Raw genomic sequence first — 14,141 nt, 5'->3', positions numbered from 1 at the left:
CCAACAAATTGGATAATCTGGGAGAGATGAATAAATTCTTAGACACATAAAACCTCCCAAGACTAAATCATAAAGAAACAGAAAATCTGAACACACCAATAAAGAGATTGAATAAGAAATAAAACATACCCCATCAAAGAAAAGCCCAAGACCTGATGGTTTCCTGGCTGAATTCTATCAGATAGTTAAAGAATAACTCATTTTAATTTTTCCTAAACTCTCAAAAAGTATTGAAGAAGAGGAAATATATTCAAACTCATTTTTATAAAACCAGACAAGGCCACTGCAATACAAGAACATTACAAGTCAGAATCTCCAATGACTTCCCCAATAGGTGCAAAAATCCTCAACAAAATACTAGCAAACCAAATTCAACAGGACATGAAAAAGAACAACTTCCCCTGATCAAACAGGATTTATCTCAAGGATGAAAGGATGCTTTAACACATGGAAATTTGTAAATGTGATACACCCCATTACCAGGAAGAAGAACAAAATTCACGTGATCAGATGCAGAAAAAGTATGTGGCAAAATTCAACATCCTTTGATGGTTATTACTCTCAGCAAGTTTGGAATAGAAAGAAAGTACCTCAACACCATAAAGACCATACATGACAAACCCATAGCTAATATCATAGTCAATGATGAAAAGTTGAAATCCTGTTCTCTGAGTTCAGGAACAAGACAAGGATGCTCACTCTCATCACCTGTATTCAACACAGTACTGAAAGTCCTCGCCAGAGTAATTAGGCAAGTAAAAGAAAGAAAAAATATCCAAATTGGAAAGGGAGATGCTAAATCATCCGTCTTTGCAGACTGCATAATCTTACCTATGGAAAACCACTGAAAGACACTACAAAAACCTCATATAACTAATAAAAGGATTCAATCAAGTTACACAGAAAATAAATACCCAAATAAAAACTCATATAACTAAAAAAAAGGATTCAGTCAAGTTACACAGAAAATAAACCCCCAAAACTCAGCAACATTTCTATACACTAATGAAACACTGTCAAAAAAGGAAATCAAGAAAGCAATTCCATTTACAATAGCTGCCAAGCAAAACAAAAAATGAAAAACTTAAGAGTAAATCTAACCAATGTGCTGAAAGAATGAAACATTGAAAACTGTAAAATCCTGAAAGAAGAAATTGAAGATGACACAAATAATTGGACATATATCCCACATACATCAATTGGAAGAAATAATATTGTTAAAATGTCCACACTACTCAAAGAGATCTATAGACTCAATGCTAATCCTATAAAAATACAGAGAAATAGAAAGAAACAATCTTAAAATTCACATGGAACTACCAAAAGACCCCAAATAGCCAAAGCAATCTTGCACAAGAAGAGCAAAACTGGAGGCATCACATTACTTGACTTCAAAATATACTAAAAAGTCATAATAAAATGTGTATGTAATCAAAACAGCAAGTATGTAACGAAATGCAACTAAAACAGCATGGCATAGGCATAGAAACAGACGCATAGACTAATGAAGCAGAAGAGTGAGCTCAGAAATAAATCCATAAATTCACACTCAACTCACTTTCAATAATGGGTCCAGAATGTGCAATGGGAAAAGGACAATCTTTTTAATAAGTGGTGTTGGGAAAAGAGACACCCACACACAGAAGGAAAAAAGGAGAGCCCTGTCTCACACCATATATAAAAATCAACTCAAAATGAATTTAAGACTTTAAAGTAAGACCTGAAACTATAAAACTACTAGAGGAAACTGTAGGGCAAATAACTCCTTGACATTGGTCTGGGCAATAATTTTTTGGATATGACCCTAAAAACACTGTCAACAAGGCAAAAATAGACAAATATTACTGCATCGATATAAAAAGCTTTGCATAGCAAAGGTGACATGCAACAGACTGAAAGGACAACCTACATAGGAGAAAATATTTTCAAACTACATATTTTATGAGAGGTTAACTATGTATAATATATAATAAATCTAAGTAGCAAGAAAACTAAGAGCCCAACTGAAAAATGGGCAAAAAATGAAACAGATATTTCTCAATAGAATACTTACAAATGGCTAATAAGTTTATTAAGAAATGCTCAATACCACAAATCATCAAAGAAAAGAAAATTGGGACCACAATGAAATATCATCCCACACTTGTTAAAATGGCTATTATCAAAAAGAGGGGAGGTAACAGGTGTTGGTGAGGATGTGAAGAAAAGGGAAGGCTTGGCCGACGCTATGGCTCTCACCTGTAATCCTAGTACTCTGGGAGGCCGAAGCAGGTAGATTGCTTATCTCAGGGGTTCAAGACCAGCCTGAGGAAGAACGAGACTGCTATCTCTACTAAAAATAGAACAAACTAGCTACCCAGGTCAATAGGGTGAGACTCTGTCCAAAGAGAAAGAAAAAAAAGAAAGAGAAGAAAGAAAAGACAAAAAGGAAGGGAAGGGAAGGGAAGGGAAGGGAAGGGAAGGGAAAGGAGGGGAGGGGAGGGGAGCGGAGGGGAGGGGAAGGGAAGGAAGAAAGAAAGAAAATGAAAAATGAAAAGAAAAAAGAACTCTTGCATGATGTTAATGGGAATGTAAATTATGAAGGACCTGCCTGGGGCTGTGTTACAGTTAATAACTTTAATAACTGTAATTTTTTAATAAGAGGAGTATACTCTAAAATAATGATAAAAGTATACTATAGTAAATAGGAGGCGATCGACATTTTTCAGCTCATTATCGTCTTACAGAATGACTGGAACGTCTTTCTGTAGTGCGTGACCACGTATCGTCTTTCTGTAGTGCATGACCACGTAACTTGGTCTCTGTCTGGTTCTCTACCCATCCCGTCAGTCTCAGATCTGCTTTCACACTCTGCTGAAATTCCCTCACCGTCCAACCAACTGGCCTATAGACTGTTGAATTTGGTAACTCATCTTGGTTGTTTTAGCCAATCCCTGAAGTACCCTTCCTTTACATCTACAAGGTAAAGTCGTCCTACAAATTCTTGCCAGAGCAATGTCTGAAAGCATGTTTAATCACTTCAGTGCTCAGGAACAACCTTCAGGGCTTCAAGGATAAAATTTAATCTTTTCTGGCTACTATAATAGACCTTTGGTTATCTGGCCCATTCTTCATATCTCCAATTCCATTTTCCTAGATCCCATCTTAATGTGTATACACTAGTCCAAATGTGTCAAGCTGTTGATCCCGACATTTGTACATTCTTTTTGCTCTGTCTGGAGTAGCATTGTACTCTTTGTATGCCTGGTTAACTACTATGTATTGCTAAGGACTCAGGTCAGCTTGTCACCTTTTTTTGAGAAGTCTTAACCCCCCATCCCTCCCCAGAATCTGGGTAGGAAGCATTTCTCTTCTGGGCTTTCTAGGTGTCTTGTGCAGATGTCCACCACAGCACTCGAGTCTGTGTATTTGTTTAAGTCTCTTTCTTTGGAGGACAGGGATCATACTTCTCAATTGCTGTGTCTTTCGTCAGGCCTTAGACCTTGACCTTAGACCTATGTAGCAGACATGGCATAGAGGACAACATAACATAACTACTTAAATGAATTAATCAAATAAAAGATGAGATTATTGACTTCTAGCATTAAATAAAAACAGCTTTTCATATATTCTTATCTGGTTCTAGAAGAACATCATAGTAAGAACTGATTTGTCAATGTATAGAATATTAAGACACGTTTTTGTCCTGAAGCAATTTTGTATGTATACTATCTCTTACTTAAGTCTGCTCCCAAATTTACTGTGGTCTGCTCCATAATAACTTGCAGCAATTATCAGCTGCTGGACAGGCTTTCAGCTTCTGGAGTTATAAAGTGCATGCTATTTGATCAAATCTCTCTCGTGTTATGTATGCCCCAGCAGGATCCTCTGTCTCAGAAACTTAGTTTATTTGGATATGTGGTATATCATTTAGGACTACTTAGGTCATTTAAATAAAATCCATATGAAATGAGAAAAGTATCTTTCTGTTAATGTTAAAGAACTTAACTATGAGCTGCTTCAGACAGTTATGGGGGTTCCCTAGAATTATCAGACTCTTTCCAGTGTATTTCTTCCTCCCTAGATGTGTTACCAGAACTAGCCCAGTTATTAGAGCTGTAGCTAAGAAGGAGGATGGACACAGGGCCTAAGAAGGCTGTGTCTGGTGGTACCCAAACTCAGTGGGTAGGGCGCTGGCCACATACCACTGAGGCTGGCAGGTTTGAACCTGGCCTGGGCCAGCTAAAACAACAATGACAACTGCAACAACAACAACAAAAATAGCTGGGTGTTATGGCGGGCACCTGTAGTCCCAGCTTCTAGGGAGGCTGAGGCAAGAGAATTGCTTAAGCCCAAGAGTCTGAGGTTGCTGTGAGGTGCAACGCCATGGCACTCTACCCAGGGTGACAGCTTGAGACTTTGTCTCAAAAAAAAAGAAGGCTATGTCTGAAAGGCTGAAAGGAATCCTCCTAGAATATCCATAGGACTTTTAAAAATATTTTATTAAGCTAGAATCTATAATGAAATGTCCTAGCTGATCTGATAAAAAATCCTACTAATTATGTGCATTGGGGAAATGACTTTCTCTCTTTGAAAGACATTTTCCGCATTTCTAAAATGTAGATAATGTTGCCCATCTCCTAGAAATTCTATAAAGATTGTAAGGATGCATTTGTAACTTAAATGCACAGACAAGCCTGCAGCAGGCTCTCAATAAATAGTAGTTGTTGTTCTTATTATACATGAGACTACCAGGATTCAAAGGTATAGTAGCTCTTTCAAGGCTTCTCAACTAGTAATGGGTAAATCAGTAACCCAAAATATAGTGAAAGATGGCAGGGACCAGAACTGAATGCTCCTATTTTCCAGTTCAATACTCTGTGTTATGAATCGTGTTTTGGTCTGAGTTTTCAGGACCATTGAAGATACATTTAAAATAGAAACAAAAAAATAGATAAAATAGAAAGATGTACTTTCTTCGGTTTGATTTATCTGAATACTGTCCTTGCTTTCCACTTCTTTTTTGAAGACTTGGCTGAAATCAACAGTATTAATTGAGTGTGTAATTCCGGAACCATCTTAGAAAGCTAAAATCATTTAAAATTAGTTGGAATTTAGTAACTAGGTTGAACTTTGCCTTTGTCAAGTAGTTTCCAGCTGACTCACTGCAGCTGCAACAATTGACATCATTTTGTGCCTTTCATGCAAAGACTGATTTGGCAGCCAGCACTCCCAGTGGAGTGGGTTTCAGAGCCTTAGTGAATCTCAGAGTTGGGATGGACTTTAAAGGTCATGAAATCTAAATCTTAATGTAATGACTGGATCAGCTTACATCAACCCTGTCAAATGGTTTTCCAACCTACCCTTGGGTGAATCCAGTGATAAATAAATAGTGAAGATTTCCAGGTTGGCTGAGTGGTGTAATCCAGTCTATATTTTAATAGCTCCGCCTTCCTTAAATTTAACTGAAATCTGTACTCTTAACCTCCTTCCAGCCACCAGTTACTTCTATCCTTAGTAAAAATATAGTCCATTTTGGACCGTTCAGCCTTTCAAGTGTTTGGAGACCATGACTAATTATTCTTTAGGGATTTCTCATGGCTAAATACCTCTAGTTCCTTTAACATTTTCTTATTAAACATAACTTTAACTTCTTTCACAATCCTGAGGTTATAGCTATACCAATCTGATTTGCCTAGATTTTTCTTAAAGCGTTCCCATCCTATTCCATGTGAAATCTATCAGGGATAGAGGGAATGGCCTAACCACACTGCCCTAGTGAAGTAAGAAAGAAGGGAGTTGATTGAAAACTCTTAGAGATCGGTGAAATGTTGGAAAATGGTCAAATTGTTGAGGGTTTCCTTGCCCTCCTCACAACAAAACAGGGATGGCATCTTACTTCTTACTATAAAAATACTCAAAGGCTTAACAAACTTAAGCACAAAGTAAGTTAAGGTATTTGTTTTTATTAACAGTTTAGACTCCATTCAGTTAATTTTATTTGTATGGCTTACTTCTTTAGATGCTGAGTGGTATTGATGATGATATCATTGATAATGTCATGGTATCACGGATGAATGGATGGGTGGTTAAATGGATGGGTAACTGGATGAATGAATTGGTGGACAGATGATTGTCCTTCAATGGTATATATTTAAAGCAAGGCAAACAAAACAGAAGTTATTTCTGAATCTGACAAAGTTTCAACTTCTATATGGACTATAAACTGAAGTTTCAGTTCAATCTGTAACATATACACACCTTTGGTAACTTTAGAAATCTCATTCTGGTCTTTAAGAAAGAGCATTGAATGGATTTAAAACTTAGTAAAGTTTTGTGTCTACAGCTAAAAAGCTGAGTGTTATTTGAAAAATATCACTTACCATCTCTGATCATGAAATAGTCAAAAGTGATCCTGTTATACGTGGCAATGACAAAATCGCATTTTAAAATACATTCAACTGCTGTTTATGAAGTGATTTTCCTAATTTATTGGATTTCCTAAGCAGTGAAGATTCAGCAGGGAGACAGATAAACGAGGGCCCTGTCCTCATAGACCTTATGTTTTTATTACAAAACTTTGAATGTGTCAGTTTTAAAGGCCTTGAAATACAAGGTACTTTAAAATAGTTTTTGAATCTCTCATTTTTTTTTGCATTAGCAGTGTTGTACTTTGATTTTAAAAGTCAGTTTAGTACATTTACTCTAAATCTTAAAAATTACATATAGCTTTTTAATATAGAGAATAAAAACAATGTTTTAATTTTCACACTAGAGATAGATATCCTTTTGCCTTGTTTTTCAGTTATTCTCAATGTTTAATTGCCACTATTTTACTGAAAATATTGCCTCTTTCTTATACCCCTTCCAGAAAATATGCTAATGTAGTTATAATGGATCATATTTTAAAGAGTTTTAGGGTAACATTGATTATGTAAGTCTTACTGATGTGTAGTCCTAATGTTCCCAAACTCGACTCATTTTTTACTTAAAATCCTGAACTAATTCTTACCAAAGAAGAACCACAAATAAATGGCTGTCATTTTTTCCCCATTAGTTGCCTGGCAAGTATAACACAATATCTGTAAATTATGGGCTTTTTATATTTGTTTTGTATTAAAAAATTCTGTATAAGCAGGAGTTTGTGTTTGAGAGCGGACCTTCATTTTCATCAAATACATTTTTATATTTATAACTTTGAGAATTTTGAAAGCTTTTTATATAACAATGCATATCCTCCTTAAGTTTATCTAAGTTCTGAAAATCATTCCCTGGTTATAGATATCTTGAAATGAACATTTGAATTGGAATAAAGTATATCTTATTCTTATAAATTATATTTAACACAACTAAAAAAGCAGTACTTTTACTCTTATGGTATATCTGAATATGTTAACCAATGGGTTTCTTCTAGGAGTTTCTGTTACCTAGACCTACTTTCTTATCTCTTGGATCTTACATCCACTTCCTCAAAGAGAGTCATTATAGATTTTGAGCATCTGAAGACTCTTTTGAGGCACAAAAACATGATCCTTCTGACCTTCAAAAGTTTAAGCCCTGAAGAATGCTGAGCGTAAAGTTCAGCCCATAAAAGATAGATTTGAAGAGAAAAAAAAAAAGCAACAAAATCAGTCAGAGAAAGTTATCCCACTGCCTCCTTTTATTTTATATTAAATAACAGTTTGTGTGTTTTGGGGAGAGCAGAGTGGAAGTAGGTTTGGTGAGGAACACTTAGATAAGGCACTTAGAGGCACTTAGAGGCACTTAGGTGTTTGGTGAGCACCTGGAAAAGAGGTCTTTGACTGAATCCTCTCCTTCACCCAGACAAATTACAATAAGAAATATGTAACATTTTTTCCTTAATGTGATTATAACAGAGAATAAAGTAAAAAGGATACCTGGTATGGCTAATGAGGCTGGCAGAATTTCAAATATTTTCTCTATGTTCAAGAAAAATTCAGATATTGCTAAGAGAAAGCATAACCTGACAATCCCTGTATTCAGAAATCTGAGAAATACATAACTGGCTTAGATAAGAAAATAAATTAAAGCAATGTGTGGCCAGGAAACAAAGATCTGTCAACGACTCATGTGGATTGAAGGCTGAGTACAGGATGGGATAATTGCTACTAATAACTAACATTTATTATTTACTTAACTGGTGCCTTCTTTATATACTATGTCAAGGACACTTCACAACACTGTTATGATGTAGACACATTTTGTGGTTTCCATTTTACAGAGTGAGAAAATGAAATATAGAGAAAATAATCTACTTTCTTATAGTTTTAATCACTATATCTATTGCTCATCCATAGAGAGTGTAAATCTTAGTGAGTAAATGGGGATAACCCAGGATTAGATCCTCCACTCTCCTCCAAGACTTGTATTAATCTAAAGAAAGCAGAATATCAACCCAATTCATTGTATACTATTGAGGCCCTGATAAAGTAGGAAACCCTGAAATAGCCAGAAAATTCCAATGAGGTTAGGTCAATCTGGGCAGCTCAATTAGGAAAACAATGAAGAGAGAAAATATTAAGTTATGGAAAATTTAAGTTACATTTCTTGCTCACACGAATCTGAGTGTATAGAGTCATGTCTATTGTATTGACACAACAAAATGGGGTAGAAACACTAGCAAAAGGAATCCTAACTCCCCCAAATATTCAGGGTATTCAATAGAACTCAGAGGTTCAGACTCCCCATCTGTCATACTGCTTAACCTGATGTGAGTAATGACACTGCAATCCTAGAATTAATTAAATAAGAAAGAGACAATATGAGAAATTCTGTTCATCCTGGAGTGAAAGGTAAGGTAAAAATAAGGTGAAAGGTAAAGTGAAAGGTATTGTGTTCATATGTGATCACAATACTCCTTCTTACTGGTAATTTTGGAGTAGCAATGATCTTTCAAGAAAATATTGTTTTTATTAAATAAGTAGGAAATATTGAATTCAGGACACTTTGTAAAAGTTATATTGCAAACAACAGGTAGGTAAAAAATAATTATGAATATGTAAATTTACATAAGCTAAGAGTGAGGAACAGAGGAACCTCTGAAACTCTCAGAAAAGAAATAGCAGAGGGTGTTAGCCAATGGAAGAACATACCACACTGATGGCTAGGAAGAATCAACATAGTTAAAATGTCTATACTACTCAAAAAAATCCATAGATTTAATACAATCCCCATTGAAATACCAATATCATACTTTGAAGATATGGAAAAAAACTTATTTGTTTCATATAGAACCAGATAAAAACCCAAATAGCCATCACACGTCTCTGAAATAAGAATAAATCTGGAAGCATCATGTTACCAGACTTCAGATTTATACTACAGGTCCATAGTGATCAAACAGCATGGTACTGGTGTAAGGGCCAGACCAGCACCATTTTGTTGTCTACTACATAAGCTCTGTTAAACCGCAGGGCCACTCCCTGCTGCCTCCCCCACCCCTGGTTGCACAGCCATTAAGCCATTGAATTGAGTCACCTAAGACAGACAGCTGCCATAATAGGCAATAAGTATCAGTTCCCTTGAACAACTCCCATAATAGGCAATAGGTATCTACTTCCTTGAAATTCAGGTATTCTCCTTCCTAATTAGGCTACACCACCTCTAGCCCCAGTTAAGAAATCCCCTACCCTTCACCTGTACCAATCCAAATCCTCCTTTACTAGTGAAATCACCAACCACCAATGAAAAGTGTACTCGTATCCGACCCTACCCCTCTTGCTTTCTGTACCCCATAAAAACTGCCTTCACCCCAAGTTCAGGGCTCGTCCCAGGCTTGCATGTTGGGCGGGTCCAGACCGGTCTGCAATAAATCTCACCTTATGCCTCTTACATCGGAGTGTGTCTCGAGTTTGTTGGTTGGGGCTACTTTGGAAGGCTTTTTCGGACCCAACACCGGCACAAAAATAGGGTCATAGCTCTATTGAACAGAATAGAGTACCTATCACCATCTGGTCTTTGATAAAGCAAACAAAGTGTACACTGGGAAGAAGAATCCCTAATCAATAAATGATCCTGAGAAAACTGGTTAGCCACATGTAAAAGACCTCTCACCACTTACAAAAATTAACTGATGATGGATAAGGCTTAAATCTATGATGTGAAACTATAAAACTCCAGAAGAAAGTATGGGAAAAACTCTGGATCCTACTGGCTTAGGGAAAGAATTTATGAAGAAAACCCCATTGGCAAATGGAGCAACAACAAAAATATGGGAACTGATCAAGTTGATCAATTCTGATCAAAGAACACAATCAACAAAACAATGAGACAACCTTTGGAGTGAGAAGATGCCTGCATGTTATGAATCACACAAAAGGCTAATAACCAGGATCTAGAAAGAACTCCAGCAAATCAAACAGAAAAGAGCAAACAGTTCCACTAATAACTGGTCAAGAGACATGAACAGAAACTTTTCTCATGAGGACAGATGAATGGCCAATAAACACATGAAAAAATGATCATCCACTCTAATCACCAGAGAAATGCAAATCAAAACCACTTTGAGATATCACCTAACCCCAGTGAGAATGGCCCACATCACAATGTCTCAAAATGGCAGATGCTGTCATGGGTGTGGAGAAAGGGGGACACTCATGCACTGTTGGTGGGACTGAAAACTAGTATAGCCTTTATGGAAAGAAGTATGAAGAATCCTCATACTATGGAACTACAAGTAGGTCTTCCATTTGATCCTTAATCCTATTACTGGATATCTATTCCCTCCCCCCCAAAGTCATTTTACCATAAAGAGATTTGCACTTGAATGTTTATAGCATCTCAATTCACAATCCTAAAGGTGTGGCAACAACCTAAGTGCCCATCAACCCATGAATGAATTAATAAACTGCTGTATATGTATACTGTGGAATACTACTCAGCCACAAAAAGATGGAGACTTTGTCTCTTTCATATTTACCTGGAAGGATCTGAAGAACATGGTCTTTGGTAAAGTATCATCACAAGAATGGAGAATCAAGCTTCCTATGTACTCAATACTTAGACCTATACATGAGAGAGAAACTCAGTTCAATTCAAGAAGGGAGGGATTCATGAAGTTCCCACCTGATGGGGACAGAGTACAAGTACAGGGCACACTTCCTGAGTGAAGGACACAACCACATCCTAGACTTTACCTTACAGACACAATCAATGTCACCTAATTGTAGATACCTCATATCAATCTGAAATTTAAAAAATTATAGCTAGATAGGAGGGATAAATGTTCCATTGCCCTGTAAGGTGACTACAACCAATGACAATTTGTGGGATTTTTCAAAAAGCTAGAAGGGAGGAGTCTGAATATTCTCAACACAAAGTAGCAATAAATATCTGAGGTGACATCTAGTTACCTGGATTCATCATTTTATACTCTACATACACGCTGAGATATCACTCCATGCCCCTAAACATATACAACTATTATGAATTAATTGAAACGATAATAATAAAAACAAGTTTAACTTAACTTAAAAAGGGAAGATAAGATAAAGGAATTTTTCTATATAGTTATTTTTAAAAGGCAAAAATAATAGCAAGCTGCAGGGTAAAAGGACTTAGAATACTACCTACATATTCTTGCAGATATAAATACTAAAGGATGTACTTCAGCAAAAAGAAACAGAAACCTAATAGAATTCAAGGAGCAATAGAAGTAGAGACATTGTGATGAATGTAAATTAATATTGCTTATAAAAATGAGTACCACTGTGAATTTGAAGACCATTGTTCTCAAAATAGATTGGCTAGCTATAGTAATATGAATATATTGTTTTAAAGAACAAAATTAAAGGTTGTATTTAAGTACATACTTAATGTTACATTTTCACACATCTGTCTCTACTGTGTCATCAAATATGAATCTATTGATTATTTATATCAAAATCAATACCGTATTTTTCCAGATAATACATTTCAACAAATGGCAAAGAATTGATGTGTAAAGTTGTGTTCTCTATCATGTAAAAAATTAGGGTTAAATAACAACAAAGAAGCAAAAACAAAAACAAATGAACAAAAAAGCCTCTAGAAAATATTTGCAAGTTAATAGCAAAGTTCTGAAGAGTTAATAAAAGTCATAATGAAAAAGGCTAAATATTTGGAATCAGATTCAGTGCCACTGACTATTTACAGCACTCAACTAAAAAGTTACATAGGGGAAAGATAGAGACTTGAAAGGTACCTGGTACGAAGTCATTACACCAGAGAGACTGAAAATTAAATGCATCCAACAACAAGGGGTACAAAACCCAAGAATACTTCAAGTAATATAGAAAAAGAAGAAGAAATACAAAGTTAGACATAACAAATAGGAGTGAAAAAGAAACAAACAATGAAGCAAATAACAAAGCTCTCTAAAAAAATAAAAGCGGGTCTTTTGAAAAGATGAATAAAATAGCTAAAATGTGACAAATTGATCGAGAGGTGGAAAAAGAGAGATACTATAAATACAAATAGTGAGAATTTGCTGGACTCAGGTTGATTCTACTACGTAGTACGATTGTGAATTGAACCGAGATAAATATTCACCTTGGACTGTATCTAACAAATACAAACAATGTTACTTAATTCTCTGTACCCTCATATTAATCTGAAATTTTAAAAAAAAGGATGTGAAGGAAGACTTAGTCTCACAAACACCAGAAATTAAAATCCATGGCCGCACAGTTTGGCTAATCTGAAAGACATCCAGGTAGGCCTGTAGTCTGATAGAAATGACAGCCTCCCTGTTTAAAAAAGTAAAACACTACACAAAATAATACAGTGGAAGTTATTTGTTAACTCTCACACCAGGGAATTTTCTTTCCCACAAACTCCAGAATCTTTTTTTAGGTTGCTCCCAAGAATATAGTGCAAATTCCACAGCAGTTTGCTCTAATGAGCAGTAAAAAGCGATTCACAGCAGTATCTTGATAATTGTTATTTACAATGCTTTCCACTCAGAATAATCTCTTCAACCATACCTTCATATACCCTTGAGTGTTGCATACTACTTATTATGTGAACTAAAGATTCAAATGCTATTGAAATTAAAAATCTAATTTAATATCAGATTATCATTTGGTTATGGTTATCAGTCCAATGATTTTTTAGCTTTGTTAAGGGCTTTCACTGTTGAGACTTAAAAAAATACATTATTGTTGAAAAGTTGAGGGTTATATAGGTCTGGTTTTTGAAAACATTATTTTGGGATTATGCTAAATTTTAAGAATCTGAAAAATGTAAGTGTACTTTGACACATTAGAATATGCTTTTCTTTTTTTGTTCCCATGTAGGGGTGTCTAACCTTTTAGTTTCTTTGCACCTTGCTGGAAGAATTGTTGTCTTGGACCGTAAACACTAATGAAAGCTGATAAGCAAATAAAAGATTCATGCACAATTTTCATGATATCTTCCACCATAGAAAAAAAAGTCCTCAAATAATCATGATGTGGCCCACAGGCCATGGGTTGGACACCCCTGAGAGGGTAACATGATCACATAATAATTTACCAGCATGAATAATCAGATTAAACAAAGAATCTACGTATTATAAGAGCAAAAAAACTAATATACACTGGAACAATACTTTCTATTTCTTTTTAATTAACAAGGGAAAATTAAAAGTGTGTCCCTGTAAATCAATTGATTGTTAAGAAAATAAAGCCTCATTTTCAGCAGTGAAACAAAGACTTTGGTAATATAATTTCTATTTCTTCAAAGTTAAAGAAACATTTATAAAAATAACTGCTTTGGTGCAGTACAATGTTATAATCCAGATTTATCTTACTTTCTTGATTTTTAATCAATTTCAGAGTAAGTAAAAATATAGCATCGGTTCCAGAGTATCCAGCCTAACAGTGGAAACACAGCCCAAATAAATCATTACGTCATTCAATCAACATTTAATTGCCTGCTGTATGTTAAGGTAGAGAAGGGCACAAGGTGGAATGGAAAGTAGTGGCCAGACATTTATCAGAAAACGAACGGTTTTTAAAGTGATTATAAATGACTGGTTGTGGATACAGCTGGTATTTGAGTTTGTTTCTAGAAGGTTGCGTTATCTCCTTCAGGTTTCTGAGTAGTGGTCACCATTTGGTTTTTTAATTTTAAATTATCTATGGTTTGTAGGAATCACTGATTTTTACCAAAGAGAGATAACG

This window comes from Otolemur garnettii, unplaced genomic scaffold (assembly GCF_000181295.1).
Source record: "Otolemur garnettii isolate 467f Iridium unplaced genomic scaffold, OtoGar3 scaffold00052, whole genome shotgun sequence".
NCBI lineage: Eukaryota > Metazoa > Chordata > Mammalia > Primates > Galagidae > Otolemur > Otolemur garnettii.
This window is presented reverse-complemented; position numbering follows the sequence as displayed.